The sequence below is a fragment of the Phascolarctos cinereus genome, unplaced genomic scaffold (assembly GCF_003287225.1).
Source record: "Phascolarctos cinereus isolate Bilbo 61053 unplaced genomic scaffold, phaCin_HiC Scaffold_5;HRSCAF=322, whole genome shotgun sequence".
In the NCBI taxonomy this organism is placed as follows: domain Eukaryota; kingdom Metazoa; phylum Chordata; class Mammalia; order Diprotodontia; family Phascolarctidae; genus Phascolarctos; species Phascolarctos cinereus.
The window spans coordinates 19,281,461-19,296,977 of NW_027555958.1; positions in this window are offsets into that span (position 1 = coordinate 19,281,461).

A 15,517-nucleotide genomic window follows, 5' to 3' on the forward strand; every position below is an offset into this window, starting at 1 on the left:
TGGAAGATGCTGCCCCTACCAGTCAGTCAGTTAGCGTTTATTAAGCACATACTGTGTGCCAGGCATTGTACCTCCAGACCTTCCAAGGTTACCTGTTCGAGGAAATGAGACACAAAAGAGGCAGGGAGTCTCAGTCCAGAGACTTAGGCAAAACTCCTCTAGTGGGGCCACAGCCAGAGGTGAGAAAACATCTTGTCACCTGGAGACCCACAGCAAAGAACCAGTTAGAATCTGACTCTTCTTTTGACAGATGCTGCCCTTGCCCCCTACAGCAGTCAGGGGATTGAGAGATGACTGAGGAATCACAGGATCTATCATGGCTTATTTTCAGTAGTGGGTCACTACATGGCTGGAAGCAGCCCCAGAGCTCCTGTTAACTCAGTTGCCTAGAACTCAGCAGGGATTATCTATCCATGCTCCAACGAGCTTCTATTATAGCCTCTTTTAGCCTTACTAAATACACAATATTGTACTAGATGGAGATAAGACCTGGCTGGGGATAAGTGCTTCGAGTGATGGAGAAACCTAGGTCGCTAATTCAGAGGAAAAGAAGAAGCACCACTAGGCAAGATGGTGCCGTTGAAGGACCGCTGAACTTGGAGTTTAGAAGAGCTGAGTTCAAATCCCACCTATAAAATTGACTGTTTATGTGACTGTAGGCAAGTCACTTAAATCTGTGGGCTTATTTTATCATCTATAAAGCGTGGAGTGGGACTAGATCAATAGTCTCCAAAGTAGGAGTCCCAGTCCCATAAGGAGCCAAAGCATGGCCTAAGGAGTGTGTGAGTAACCAATGGAAGGGTGGGAAGATGAATTATATCCCATGCTTCATGTAATAGCTAATTGTGGGGCTTGTCTCCAACATAGCCACACCTACCCTTTACACATTAACACCCAACACTACCTACTTTATCCTCTCATATTGCTGTGCAAACTCTTAACCTCTCTCCTTCTGGGTTGTCCCCTCAAGGTAGTTATAATTTATCCTTGATCTTGGCACCCAGAATAGCAGCTGGGCAGTTGCCACTGGGAAAATCCTTACTCCATCTCCTAGCATACACACCTCCTGCACCCAGATCTCCTCTGGGCTGTGGCACCCAACGTGCCCTCTTGGAGAGTGAGTTCTGTGTTTTGTCACAGCAATAACTGTGACAGTGAACTGTTTGTCCCACACCCTTACCCCGCAACATTTTGCATTTTATATGAGGATAGAATGAGTTGCATTGGAAGAGAGGAATAGATGGGCTGTGATGCGTATTTCTGTATTGCAGATCTCATTACATTATCTTAACTTCTCTATTTCTGTGGAGAGCACTGCCTTTCTCCAGGTCATCCAGGTTTGCAACCTTGACATCTTTCTAGATTCTAGATCGTAACCCCACATATCGAATGAGAAAATGTAAAATGCTTCACAAATATTAAAACACGATATAAATATTTGTTATTATTATCATTTAAGGAGTTCCTAGATTTTGTCATTTCCACTGCAATCTTTGGCATCTGACCCCTTCTTTTTATTTCTCTAACCCTTTCTCTCTAGTCACACAGCCACCACACCTCTGGACCAGACTTTTGCCACAGTCTTCTAATAGCCTGCCTCAGGGATCTCCACCCTCCAGGCCATCTACCACTCAGCTGCCACACGGACTTCCAGAAGCTCAGGTCTGACCTTGTCACTCCCCAACTCAATAAACGTTTGTGACTCCTGTGGAAGTAAAAATATTGATGTGCCGTACTCGGCATTTTGGGCTCAAGTCTGCCAGAAACTATTTTATTTAACATTAATATCCAAGACATTTTAAAAATTATTATTTAGAGAGGGCTGTCCAATTTGTCTGATGCAGCACCACACCAATACAGTTTCAGGTAACATTTCCAGGAATTTTCAACTAAGAAAATAACAATGTGTAAAAACACGATTCTGGGGTCAAAAATAGTTCAGAGCACCATCCCATTATTTTCCTTTTTAAAAAAAAAAATATATATATATATATTATATATTTGTTTTTCATTTTCAACATTCACTTCTATAAGATTTTGAGTTCTAAAATTTCTCCCTGTCTCTGCTCGCACTCCCAAAGACACCCCGCACTCTGACATCTCATTCCTGGAGCAAACAAAAGGCCCTCTTCCTTTCAATTAACCTTCAATCTTTTCTCCATGGAGGGTTGTTTTTAATGAATAAAGAATAGGAAACGCAAGACCCACTTTTAAGTGTAATCTGCATCATTAACATTTTCTCCATCATTTTCTGAAGTCTAGGTAATCAGCGAAACAATAAGCCCTGATTTGTAGCATTTGCTGATTTCTGAAATGCAAATGCTCACAGGGAAAATTTAACCCTCTGTTCTCCAGCACACCCCTATGAAAATTATAATCCTTCATCTATTTCCCTAAGGAAGGCTTAGCTTTTGTTCTACTCAGTTTCCTAAAGGTAAGAGACTGGAAGAGATATTAGGATAAGGAAAAGAAAATCACTTCATATTCCTAGAAAAATCAAAAAAAAGAGATATTTAATATACTCCCACATTCTCCATTGACTCAAGAATCAAATATAAGCTATTTTGTTTGGCATTTAAAGGTTGGCCACGGAGAAGAGATATGAGAAGATACTTCCCTCTGCTCCTTCCCAGAGATGGGTTTACAGGTGGGAAATTTTGCATGTAATATCAGACTTTTAAAGTAGTGAGTTCAAACTCAAATAGAAATGGGGACCACTAAATCTAAGATATGGATCCCTGCAGGCCACAGATTGATGCAGAAAACCACAAATTAAGGTTATCCAGGTTTTATTGTATTTTTATTTATTTTGTTAATTATTTTCCAATTTCATCTTAATCTGGTGGGTTGCATCTTGCAGCCCACAGGCATGCTTGACACCTCTGTTTCAGAATACCAATAGTCAAGTGAAAGTTTATTGAAAGCCTAAAAGCTATATACTTCTTGGCACTCTGTTTCCTTTCTCACTGCTTAGCTACCTTCACTACAGACCCAGAAGTTGTCTCTTATAGGACTGAGAACCATTTACATTTTTTCTTTGTTGCTCTGGAGAAAAGAAAATCATTACCTGGTGGTCAGGCTGCTGGAGATATGCCTCTTTGTAATTAGCTAGGTTGCTCCTGGGAAGGCAGATTGGGTCTGTTATTGCAGCCATACTCAAAAATATTTCTAGAATAATAGAACCTGACAGAGATTATACTCCCTAGGTATAGCCTTTGAGAAGCCAAAATCAATCAATCAACAAAGCTTTTATTAAGGAACTGCTGTGTGTGCCAGGCACTGTGCTAAGGGATGTGGATACAAAGACAAGCCAAGATAGTCTCTGACCTCAAGGAGCTTACATTCTCTTCTAGTCGTAGATCAACAATCTTAAGATCCCACTGACGATAAGTGGCAGAGGTTGGATTTGAACCCAGGACCAGTCCTCTTTTCATTATGCCTCCGCTTTATGTGACTGGCCCATCTGTATTTTTAGTCGTAAGTTCTCTGATGACTACCTTTCTACACCTCTCCATAAAACCATAAATATTTCTATTTATTTTTAACTTTGTTTTATTTTTAAAATTTATTTTAAAAAATTATTTTATTTTCAATTCATGGAACAAAACCAAGCATTTCCATAACACAGCACAATAAAAAAGATGATTGCACATGAAAGTGCAAATCTATCATGTTTAACTTGCTATTCCCTCCACATATACAGCAAAGTTATCATGTAAACTTCTTTTTTTCCCCCCCTTTTCTCGTCTTTCCTTCCCCCTCCTCCCTGGCCTAGAGACGGCTACCATGAGACACAAATAGGTGTATACACGTAAAATTATTCTATACATGCCTCTTTTTATCAGTTCTTTTTCTGGATGTAGATAGCATCTTTCTTCATGAATTTATTTTGAAGTGCATATTAACTTCTTTCTTTTTTTTCATTATTGTGAACTTAATTCTGAACTTAACAAACCCCAAATAAAACAGCCATTTCTACATGCATAGCACAACATAAACGAGAACAAAATTCTCTCATGAGATTCCATTTTAGAGCAGCAGTAACGTGGAAGGCACAGCTTCCTGGCATGGTGGATGGCCTATCCAAGGGTGGGGAACCTGCAGCCTTGAGGCCGAAAAATTGAAGTTTGGATTCAGTCCAAGGGCCGAACCTGAGGACCTAGAGGGCCACATGTGGCCTCGAGCCTGAAGGTTCCCCATCTGGGCCAAGTACAGAGGTGAGAGAGTACTAATGGATATCAGAGACTGCCTGCTCATTTAGGGTCAACTGGGTGGAACAGTGGATAGAACTCTAGGTCAGGGAGATCTGGGTTCACTTATTGGCTGTATGACCTTGGACAAGACATTTAACCACTGTTTGCCTCAGTTTCCTTATCTATAAAATGTGCATGATGATAGCACCCACCTCTTATTGTTGTGAGGGTCAGGTGAGACAATACCTGTAAAGCACTTAGGACTGCTAGTTATTGTGGTGGTGGTGGTTTGTCCCACAGGTCCTAGGGAGCTTTTGAAAGTTTTTCCACTGGGGAGGTGATTAGACCCCTGGGCATTAGGAAGATGACTTTGGTTGCTGGATATGCAGGTAGAAATATCCAGTGGATGTTGGAGATGCAGGATGCTAGCTCAGGAGAGAGATTAAGGCTGGATATTTAGATCTGAAGAGTAGAGAGTGGGAGAGAGGAGAAAATGCAGGCGAGGGGAGACCAGTTGGGAAGATAAACAATAGTCCAGGTGTCAGTAGAAGAGAAAAGGAGGAGGGATAGATGCCAGGTATTGCCAAAGTAGATTTAAAAAAAATTCTTGGCCACTGATGGGATGTAGGCGTAGGGTGGAGTAAGACTCAAAGATTGTGCTTCTAGAATCCCAACAGCTCTGGGGTAAAAGAGGGATTAGCCACGTTCTGCTTGGCCTCAGAGAGCAGAATTAGGAGGGAGCCTGAAGTTCAGGCAGGCAGATTTAGTCCGAACAATTAGCACCATCCCAAAGTGCAATGGGCTATTCCCCCTCCCTGGAAATCTCCAAGCACAATTTCCAGTGGCCCCTCTGATACCGAGTCCAATGGCCTTTTCTCCGTTTTTATTTTCCTGAACTTTTCTACAGACTCAGAAAAGACCATTGATTTTGGTCATTGAGGGGCCACTGGTGACTTCAGAGAGTTCTTTCAGTAGACTGGGGCAGGGATATGGGAAGAGAGTGGGTGGGGAGGAAGTAGACACAGCCAGTGTAAACTATCTTTGTAATAGTTTGGCAGTGAAGGGGGGAAGACAAACAGCATCGTGGCTTTGGGGGGAGGGAGAAAATGAAGGATAAAGAGGCTCTCTGAGGACTGGACAGTCTCAAGCTGTTCATGTGCAGAGAAAGAGATAGTAGGAAGGGACAGACTGAAGATTAAAAAAAAAAAGAGGTATGATCAGTGGAGCAAAGAGGGCCATGGAGGAGAGGAAGGAGCATGACATTTTGAGCCTGGCAACCAATATGGCAGAGTCAGTGGGGTCTAGAGGACAGCCAGACTTGAAATCAGGAAGACCTGGGTTCAGATCTGGCTTCTAATATCTACTGGCTATGTGACCCTGAGCAAATCACTTAACTTATCAGTGATGGAATCTCTTCTGTCAGACAAATAATGGTTCCAGGCCCTGTTTTGGGGAGAAATCTGGAGCAGGGAGAAGAGAAAGAGGGAGGGGGAGGGGAAAGAGAGAGAGAGGACTTTGAGAAGTGGCATAAGTGGAGCCAATATCATAACATATCCCCAATTCCCAGCTTGCTTCCCTTTGGGGAGATCAGGGACTCTCTCTCTCACATCTCACAGCAAGAGAGAGCTCATTCACTGTAAGTATTGTCTGGTATATTCTAATCTGAATAATTTATCTGACTTTTGTTTGTTATCTGTTTACATAAATGGGTTTATCCGCTAGTCACTATTGGTGATATTTTTGTTTGTTGCTGTAATTAACATTAAGCAGGAAAGGATAAAATCTGAAGATATAACTTTGTGGTATTCCTTCCCCTTTAAGGGATCTTGAACAGGAAAGTGGCTTGAACATGAGGACAAAATCATTTCCTTCAGATTAACAATATTTGGTGGGGGTGGGGTGAGATAGATATAATTCTAGTCCGGTAAACCTCTCTCTGCAAAGAGCTGAAACAGACAGCTCTATAGTCCCCCTCTTCTGCTCCTTCCCTGGAAGAAATCAAACCCCTCCTTGGAGAGAGGCAGATGAGACATTTTTTTTCACTCGTCTCTGTGAACCACATTTAGACAAACCCATGTGTACATACATGGGCAGCACACGCACATACACACTTTACATATGTAATCAGCCTGGAAAGACAGGCTGGAACCAGATTGTGAAGTGCTTTGAATATCAAACAGTAGCATTTTAATTTTATGCTAGAGGCAAAAAGGAGTCACTGAGACTTCATGAAAGGGAGTAACATGGTCACACCTGTCTTTTAGGAAGATATCTTTACTTTGGTGGCTGTGTGGAAGATTATTTGGAGAGGGCAGACATGTGAGGCAGAGAGGCCAGTTGGGAAGCTATTACAATCATCCAAGTGAGAGATGAAGAGGGTCTAGCCTAGGGTGAAAAGAAAGAGACTGATATGAAAGATGCTGAGGTGGACTTAGCAACTAATTGACTTTGGGGGGAAGGGAGGTGAATAAAAGTGAAGAACTGAGGAAACTGCTAGGTTACAAACCCAGTTGACTAGGAAAATGGCAAGGCCCTTATTTTTTAAAAAAATTAGGAGAGTTAGGAAGAAGGACTGATTTAGGGGAAAGAAAACGAGTTCCATCTTGGATATGTTGAGTTGGAAATGCCTGTGGATATTCAGGTAGGAATATCCAATGGATGTTGGAGATGCAGCATGCTGGCTCAGGAGAGAGATTAGGGCTGGATGTGTAGATCTGAAGAGTCATCTGTTAGGTAGTGCAGGGAGCAGAGCACTAGTCAGGAAGACCTGAGTTCATAGCCTTCAAAGATACTTATTAGACCTATGATACTGGGCGGCTCTGGGCCATCAGCTTCCTCCTCTGTGAAATGAGGGGGCTGAACTTGATGGACTCCAAGCTTCCTCTTGGTTCTAGCTCTGTGGTTCTAGGACCTCCTATGCTGAGAGACAATCGAATCCATGGGAGCCAATGAGAGGAGAGAGCCTAAGACAAAGCCTGGGGGTACATCCACACAAAGGCAGCTGGATGTAAATGATGAGCTTCTGTTATAAAGATGACCCCAGCCTCTGTTCCGAAGACTAGTGTTTCAAAGACTTTTTATTAAAGAGGTTGAAGTGCGCCACTTCGATTCTCTCGAGAAGCGGGCACATCTCCTTGGAAGGGGAGAAAATGCCAGCGGTAAAAGAAGGCAGGGCAAGCTTTATAGTTAGTAATTGCCTAACTCCTCCCTTCTGGATCAGGCTTGGTCCTAATCCTTCTGGGTTACAATCTTCCTTATATGCCCCACCCCTAACATACATTATGCGTCTAGAATTGTGTTATCACCCCCCCCCCCCCCCCCGTTCCCACAGTCGACCTAGAAGTTATCCTGTCTATGCTGATTTCTTATCTACTTACATGGAAACTTAGCTCTTTCATTTCTTACAGCCTCCAAGAGGCAATGAGAAGGGTCAGTAAAATGGATTGTGTTGGTCCTGCCCTTGACCTCTCCTTCCCTGGTCTAGAGTGCCTTTAGATGGAGCTTTGGGCTAAGGCAGCTCCTGGCTGCCACAGTCTGGCAATTCCAAACTCAGGTTTTACTCCCCTACAAGACAGAGACCCCAGCTCTACTGGCAGGCTCCTGCCAAGTGCCTCAACTGCCTGTATGTTGAGCCCAAAGTCCCAAGTGTCAAGGGCTCAGTATACGTAAAATGGCTTCCTGCACAGAAATCAGGATGTCTCAAGGGCAAGTGAAAGACAAAGGAACCCCAGACCTGTTCACCCACACACAGATCCAGTCACTCCCTGTGCTTTCTTTGTCCCAGCGAGGATTAAGGTAGCTTTAGTTCCTGTTATCTTGTTTCACAGTTCTATTTCTGCCTGTGGAAACCTCTAGAAGCCCCTACAGAATAGAAATGGGATGGAAGCAGGGTTCTTACCCTTGTTTGTGTGCTGGCTGCCTCTGGGCAGTTGGGATGGTGAACTCGAGGGACCCCTTCTCAGAAGCATGTCTATATATGCAGAAGATACACAGAATTACAAAGGAACCCAGTCATCCTGAAATATGGTGATCAAAATATAATTTTTTAAATTCATTGACCTCAGGTTTGACCTGAGGCTTATACCTGGATTAGAAGACCAAGGACCCCTGGACTAGAGAAACAATCTCAACATTGGCAAAGTGGAAGACAAGGCCAGCTACTGAGAGATGAAAGGTGGGAGAGGCATTCAAGCTTGAAAGAGATTTGGACCATGTACTGTGATGGTATATTTGGGAGTCAAGCTGGAGAACGGTAATTTAGGGCAGAGAGCAAGCTAACCTCAGAGCCAGGAAGCCCTGAATTCAAGTCCCATTTCAGATACATGCTTCTATGAGACTTTGGGGAAATTACTTAACCTTTCAGATGCCCTGGGCAACTCTCTAAGATGAGTTGTTCAAAAAGTTGGGAAATTGTCTATTCAGTAAAAGAGTTGGGATTTTAGTGTTCCATCTTGGGTGTTAGTTTCTGAGAACACCATTTTTTTAAAAGCCTCTGGGCTCCACACTCTTTTCTTCCCACCTGTAAAGACTCAGGCCACCAGGCCATTGGCCACACTCTGTCTAGAAGAGCTAGAAGCTACTCAGAAGGATGTCAATCACCCTAGAAGTTGTCTTGCCCATCTATAAATGTATCGCCAACTGCTTTGGGTGATCTGATCTTCTTTTTTGCTTTGAAAAAAAAAATCTCCAGAATGTGAGAGATCCTGATATTCCTAAATCGTGACTATGGGATTTCCAAATCTCTTTCCATTTGGGTTACTTTTTTCAATTTACTTTTTAGAAATTATCTTTCTACTTTCTCAGCTGCTATTCCTGTTTGTCTTCAACAGTATTAAGTTTGACACTGATTTTGTCTGTCATTGTTTTCATATTTCCTATCCTTTTTTCCATGTTGAACTTTTTTTGTTATTTCTTCCCGATTTTATAATTTTTATTTATTTAGCATTGGGAATTTCTAGTTTCATTTCCTCCTGGGATTTTTAAAACTCCAAATTCTTCTTTCATTTCCCCTTGTGATTTATTTTTTAAGAACAGGGGTGCAGTATGGATTGTTAAATTCTCATAAAGTGTTCTTTATGTGCTTGAGGGCATGTCTTGGGCTATCTTACCATGTTTCTTTTTCCATTCCAATCTCTTCTGATGCTTCCTGAAGATCTCCAAAATTTATTTTGAATGTATCTAGGCTCTTTCCCTTCATCAATTTCCTTTATCTTTTCTATTTTTCTTCAGAGATCTGTTTTCCTGTGTGCATTTCTTGCTATTTTGTTTCCTTTTGTATGTTTCCATTCTGATTTTAGAGAGTGACATCAGGAGGCTGGCCTGCCCCTTACAATATTTTACTATTTCTTACCTCAATTGCCTTTCAGGAAGCTGAGGTTTAGAGCCCTGGGGCAAAGTTCTCCCAAAGACACACTTTGCTGACTTTAATGAGCTCAAAGCCTGCCTTTCCTAAGTATCTGAAAGGCAGGAATGTGGCTAGGCTGGAGGAAGATAACTCCCTTGCCTCCTGGGCTTGACTTTGTCGCTGGGGCCTTTCTCCGCCCCAGGCTGAATAGAAAAGTATATAGGAAGAGTTTTAGAATTGAGAAACTGGGCTACCAGAAGCTCAGAGGCCTTGACCATTTGTTTTGGGAGAGTAGCTCCTAAATGGATGGTGACTACTCGAAGTCTGGCTGTTGGAGGTTGTAGCACTGACTACCCTTGTCCCAACTGCCTGAGAGGCAGATATGTTATATTTCAGCCCTCTTTCAGGGTTCTCTGGTATTCTTAAGGGAGCTTAAGTGTCCAGGCTCTCTGCAAATGACTGTTCCCTCCACTATTGGGGTGTGGCATGGTCCCTTCTGCCCCACTTCCATTTACTCTTAACAGCTTCAAAAGTTTAATCACAAATATGTAAATGCATCCCACAACATTTGGGAGGCATAATTCCCCCTACACCACCTCAGTTCCTGTGAAGGCTGGTAGTTGGTACAGTGGTTAGAATTCAGGAAGACAAATTTGAATCCCACTTCAGACACTTATTAGCTATAAGACCGTGGGGGAGCCCCTTATCTTTTTTTTTTTGCCTCAGTTTCTCCATCTGTGAAGTAAGGGGATTGGGCTGAAATGTGTCTTCCAGATCTAAATCCATGATCCTATACACGTAAATTCAAAATATAGATATAGCACCTGTGTTGCTATGGAGACACAATACCAGAGTTCATCAGTTGGAGATGTGTTTTAAACTTAGATTTCTGGGATTGTATTTTCTGTAGGGTTTAGGGGTGTGTGTGTGTGTGTGTGTGTGTGTGTGGAGGGGGCGGGGAGTGGGGAGAGAAGCCGGAAATTGTGATGAACAGTTATTCTTGTGGTCAGCTACCACATAATGAGGAAGGCAAAACAGGTCGAGTGTGGGCCAAAACAATCTGTGGCTGCTCGCTCCCCAACCCCTTCCATCAGCTTTGATGTGTGGACAGAAGGCATTGGACCAAGAAGAATAAAGATCGATTTGCTCCTTGAATCGATGAGCGTACATCAGTGGGATTGTAGTGCAGCTAAAGGAACTGTAACCCCTCCACTTGCTTAGTAGAGAGAAACTGGTTCAAGGCTCATGTCTCTGTTAAGATTTCCTGTCTCTCTGGGAGAAGGTAGAGATAAAGAGGGGTAGCTGATTCTGTCTCTGTAGTCAACAGCAAAAGCCTCTGGCTGCTTCCTATCCAAACAAACCGTTCTCCTATCATTGCTCATCTAAAAAGTTCATAGTTTCTGGGTAATCAATCATTTTATTAATAATGTTAGTGGATAATTAATAAAAGGGGTCAGTGACACTCTCAAATGCCAAAGAGGGGTCATGGTGACTTCTTGCCCCTTATATGTCCTTGGAAGAGTGGGTATTCCTGACAGGTGGCAATAAACTCTGATTGGTTAACAATTAATGAAAAGAATGACTATCATAATAAGAGGTGGGCCTATTCTAATGAGGGGCCATTCATGGACCAAGAGAGACTATCTCAAGCCAGACCACCCCCAGCCTTGACCAATCTAGACAAAGGATCTACCACATCTCCCACCCCCCAGGAAGCCTGCCTGAGTGGAACACAATAGGCCAGAATTCCCCTTCTAAGTTTCTGTGGTTGGGTGGGGATTTGGGCAATCTCATGCATTAGAGCTGAACAACCAACTGGTTTCTGGTTTCTGAATGAGGAAATAAGGGAAAACCTCAATCCTAACTTAATAATTGATTATTAACATGAGAGAAATAATCATTTTTTTCATCAGTCTCTGCTATTGTTTCACTTCTAGATAGACAGATAAAAAGGATAGAGAGGATAGAGAAAAAGGTGATAGAGATAGGTAGATGATGGATGGATGGATGGATGGATGGATAGATAGATAGATAGATAGATAGACAGACCGGAATCTGCTAATCCTTGTTGTGTGATTAATGCTGATGCGGTAGAGATTGGGGAAAGGTTTGGCTTTTTGGCAAGGGATAGTGAAGCTTCAGTGAAGGTGTGGTACAGGGGAGGAGGAGTGGACAATGACCCTCCTGGGAATCTGCAAACACAAGAGGCCCCTTGAAGTAGCACCCCTCAGCAAGCCCGTGTTCCATAAACAAGAGCATCTGTCAAGAGACAGAGATTAATAATGAATATAAATTTACCTCTAGAGCTGGTAGAAATAAGTCTCTGAGGCACAAGCAAGGTAAAACAGGGAAGGGAGATGTGTTCTTGCTCGAGGGCAGCTTCTCACTTTCGTTGTTGTCAAAATATTAGTAAAGCAGGATAGCTATTCCCTTGGTAGGGGCTGCTAGGTGGCTCAATGGATAAAGGGCTGGGTCTGGAGTCAGGAAGACCTGAGTTCAAATTTGGCCTCAGACACTTCCTAGCTATGTGACACTGGGCAAGTCACTTCACCTTGTTTGCCTCAGTTTCCCCACCTGTAAAATGAGCTGGAGAAGGAAATGGCAAACCACTCCAGTATCTTTACCAAAAACAAAAACAAAACAAAACAAAACAAAAAACACTTAACAAACCCTAGCACCCCAAATGGGGTCACAAAGAGTCAGACATGACTGAAATGACTGCATGAGAACATTCTCTTGGTAAAATGCTACACTGGAGGAGCTGCCTCTTGCTTCTTCCTATATCCTTTTTTTTTTGGCTTTTTTGGATGAGGCAATCAGGAGTTAAGTGACTTGTCCAGGGTCACACAGCTAGTAAGTGTCAAGTGTCTGACGCTGCATTTGAACTCATGTCCTCCTGACTCCAAGGCTGGAGCTCTATCCACTGTGCCACCTCTTATATTCTTTATAGGTATACGGGGGGAGGAGTATGAGTGTGGGGGAGCGTGAAGGAGCGTGAAGGATCTTCTGTATGAGCTGGCCCTTGTGCTGAGCTCTGAAGGAGGCACAGGTGGGGGGGGGGAGAGGGAGGGGAAGGGCATTCCAGGCAGGGGACACAGCCAGTACAGAGGCACAGAGGTGGCAAATGGAAGGTCACATATAAAGGGCACCAAGAATGCCGCTCTGCCTGGATTGTAGAGGGCATGAAGGGAAATTATGTGGCATGTCTGCTGGAGCCAGACTGTGAAGGGCTTTACATGAGGTATTTGTATTAGATCCTAGAGACTTCAAACGCAAATCCTTTGGTTACCAATCTGGGACAGGTTCCCCTCCCCTGGCTGCCTCTCTGTAAAATGGGGGAGTGGGGCTACGTGGCCTCCAAGCTCCCTTCAAACTCTAGATCTGGGATCTTGAGAATGCTAAAGGCAGCCAGGGTGCAGAGCAGTGAGAATGTACTTCCCGATCCAAAAGATCTGAGTTCTAATCCTTCAGATGCTTTCTATCTGTGCGACCCTAGGCAAGCCACTTAATAATAATAGCACCTACCTCCCAGGATTGCTGTGAGGAGGAAACAAAGCAACACATGTAAAGCACTTTGGAAACTTCAATGTCTAAATGTCAGCGATTTTTATTTTCGATGTTCCGTATTATAGCTCTTCAGGTCCTGTCTTACCCTTCTCTTAACTGCACTGCTCCATGATGGCAGGAGCTGGGCCTTTATCCAAACTTTGCATCTCCCCAGGCTCCTGCACAGTGCTCTGCAGACACTCCATATTCAATAAATATCTGTTGGGGTTGGGGTACCTGTAGCCCTGGAATCAAATCCCGCTCTTCATGTCTTTTATCCTGCACTGATTTCCTTGTTTATGCCAGGAGTTGAGCCAATAAAATAAAACGTTGAAAGCCTTTAGTGGCTGACATCCTTGATGAGTACAAGATGAGGCTTAGTCCAGAAATAGCCGTGTGAGTGTTCCTGTGTGTGTGTGTGTGTGTGTGTGTGCGTGCACGCGTGCGTGCATGTTTACTTCTCCCCACCAGTTTTAACCACCCTCTCTTTCCTTTGAATGACAACCACATGTTGTTGTTATTACTTGTATAGTTCCCCATTGTGAGTTTCTTAGTGTCACGGCTCTAGCATTAGGAAGAACCTCAAACTTCCTCATCTCTGTTGAGGGCATTGACGTCTTCCCAGCCACACAAGCTTTTAACCTTGGAGTCCTCTTTGGCTCTTCCTTCCACCTGGCACCATTTCCAATCAGTGGCCCAGGATTAGAGAGTCTCTGTCCATAGTACTCCGCAAGTCCGTCACTTTCTGTCTACACATCACCTTAGCTAGGACCCTATCACTTGCCTCAGAGCAATACCTTCTGAATTGGTCGCTCTGCCCCCAGCCTCTTCCCTTTTTAATTCATCCTTCCACCAGATGCCAAAGTAGTCCCCCTAAGGCACAGGCCTCATCCTCCTATGCCCCTTGCGAAACCATCAGTGAATCCCCGTTCTCTCTAGGATTAAATACAAGTTCCTCCTCCTGGCATTAAGGAGCTATACAATCTGGTACCAGCTTGATTTTATAGCCCCAGCCTTCACAAACTCTTTATGCCAGCACAACTCTCCTACTAGTTGTTTCCTGTGCCCCAATTGCCTTTATTAATGCTTTTTTTTTATCCCAGATCCAAGACATTTCCTGCCCCACCGCCTGCTGATTGGTACAGTGACTGCCTCTGACCATATACGCAGTAGTCTGTCCTTGTAGTCTTCCACCTCTCTTGGGTGAAGAGGGGGCATCTTTCATGAACAGCTCTCCAGGACTGGATTTATTGGTTTTTCAGGCGCTCAGAATTCAACTTCCCTCTAGTGATCTGTTGGTTTGTGGTCTACTGTTTCCTTAGTTCTGCTTACTTTACTCAGAATTTCCCATATTCATTGCTGACTGTGTATTTATATACAGTCCTACATTTATACACCAGGTTTTTATTTTTTTCCAAGCATTTCCCAGTTGATAAGCATTCACATCTTCTAGTTCTTTGCAACCACAGAGTCGTGCTATAAATATTTTAGCGTACTGGGAATCTATCTTTGGCTTTCTAGTGGCATATGCTCAGTGGGATTGCTGGGTCAAAGGGCATGGACAGTTCAGGCATTATTGTTTTTTTGAGGCACTTGGGGTTGAGTGACTTGTACTGGGTCATACAGCTAGTATCTGTGGGCAGATCTGAACTCAGGTCCCCCTGACTCCAGGGCAAGTGCTCTATCCACAGCTGCACCACCTTAGGATTTCAGATTGTTAGAACTGAGGGTTTGGGGTAGATCTTAGAGATGATCCAGATCATGAATTCTTAACCTTTTCCTGGTCATGGACCCCTTCGGTAAGTTGGTGAAGCCTGTAGACCCCTCCTCAGAAGGTTTCTAAATGCATTACATAAAATACATTGGATTATAAAGGAAACCAATTAAACTTAAATATGGTGATCAAAGTGCTTTTTTCTGAGTTTGTGGACACCAATTTATGAACCCCCTGGTCTAGAGGGAATGGAAGAACCAAAACTAGAACCTAGGTCTTCTGACACAACCCAATGACCTTTTACCCACATCATGCCAGATCCTGGGGCTGCCCCAGCACTGACTTGGCCCCATGGCCTTGAGCTGAAGGTTTTTTTCAGTCCATGAGAGAACAATCTTTAAGGGGAAAAATCCCGATAGGGTTGGTTCATTTCCCTTTTGGTTTGCTTGGTTGACTGGTAATACGGAAAGCATGTGACGGGAACAGTTGGAAGAAAATTGATTGGGTGACTGTAAAAGTCAGGGCCTCACCCTCATGCTACCTTCAATACTAACTAGGTATATGAATCTGCATAAGTCACTTAAATCTCTGTGCCTCGAGGGATGAGGGAGGGGGAGAGAGACATGGGAGAGGAGAGAAAAGAAAGATGGGGGAGAAAGGGGGGAAGGCAGGGGGAGAGAGAAAGAGAGAGAGAGAATGTGCTTCAAGCTTCACTCTGAA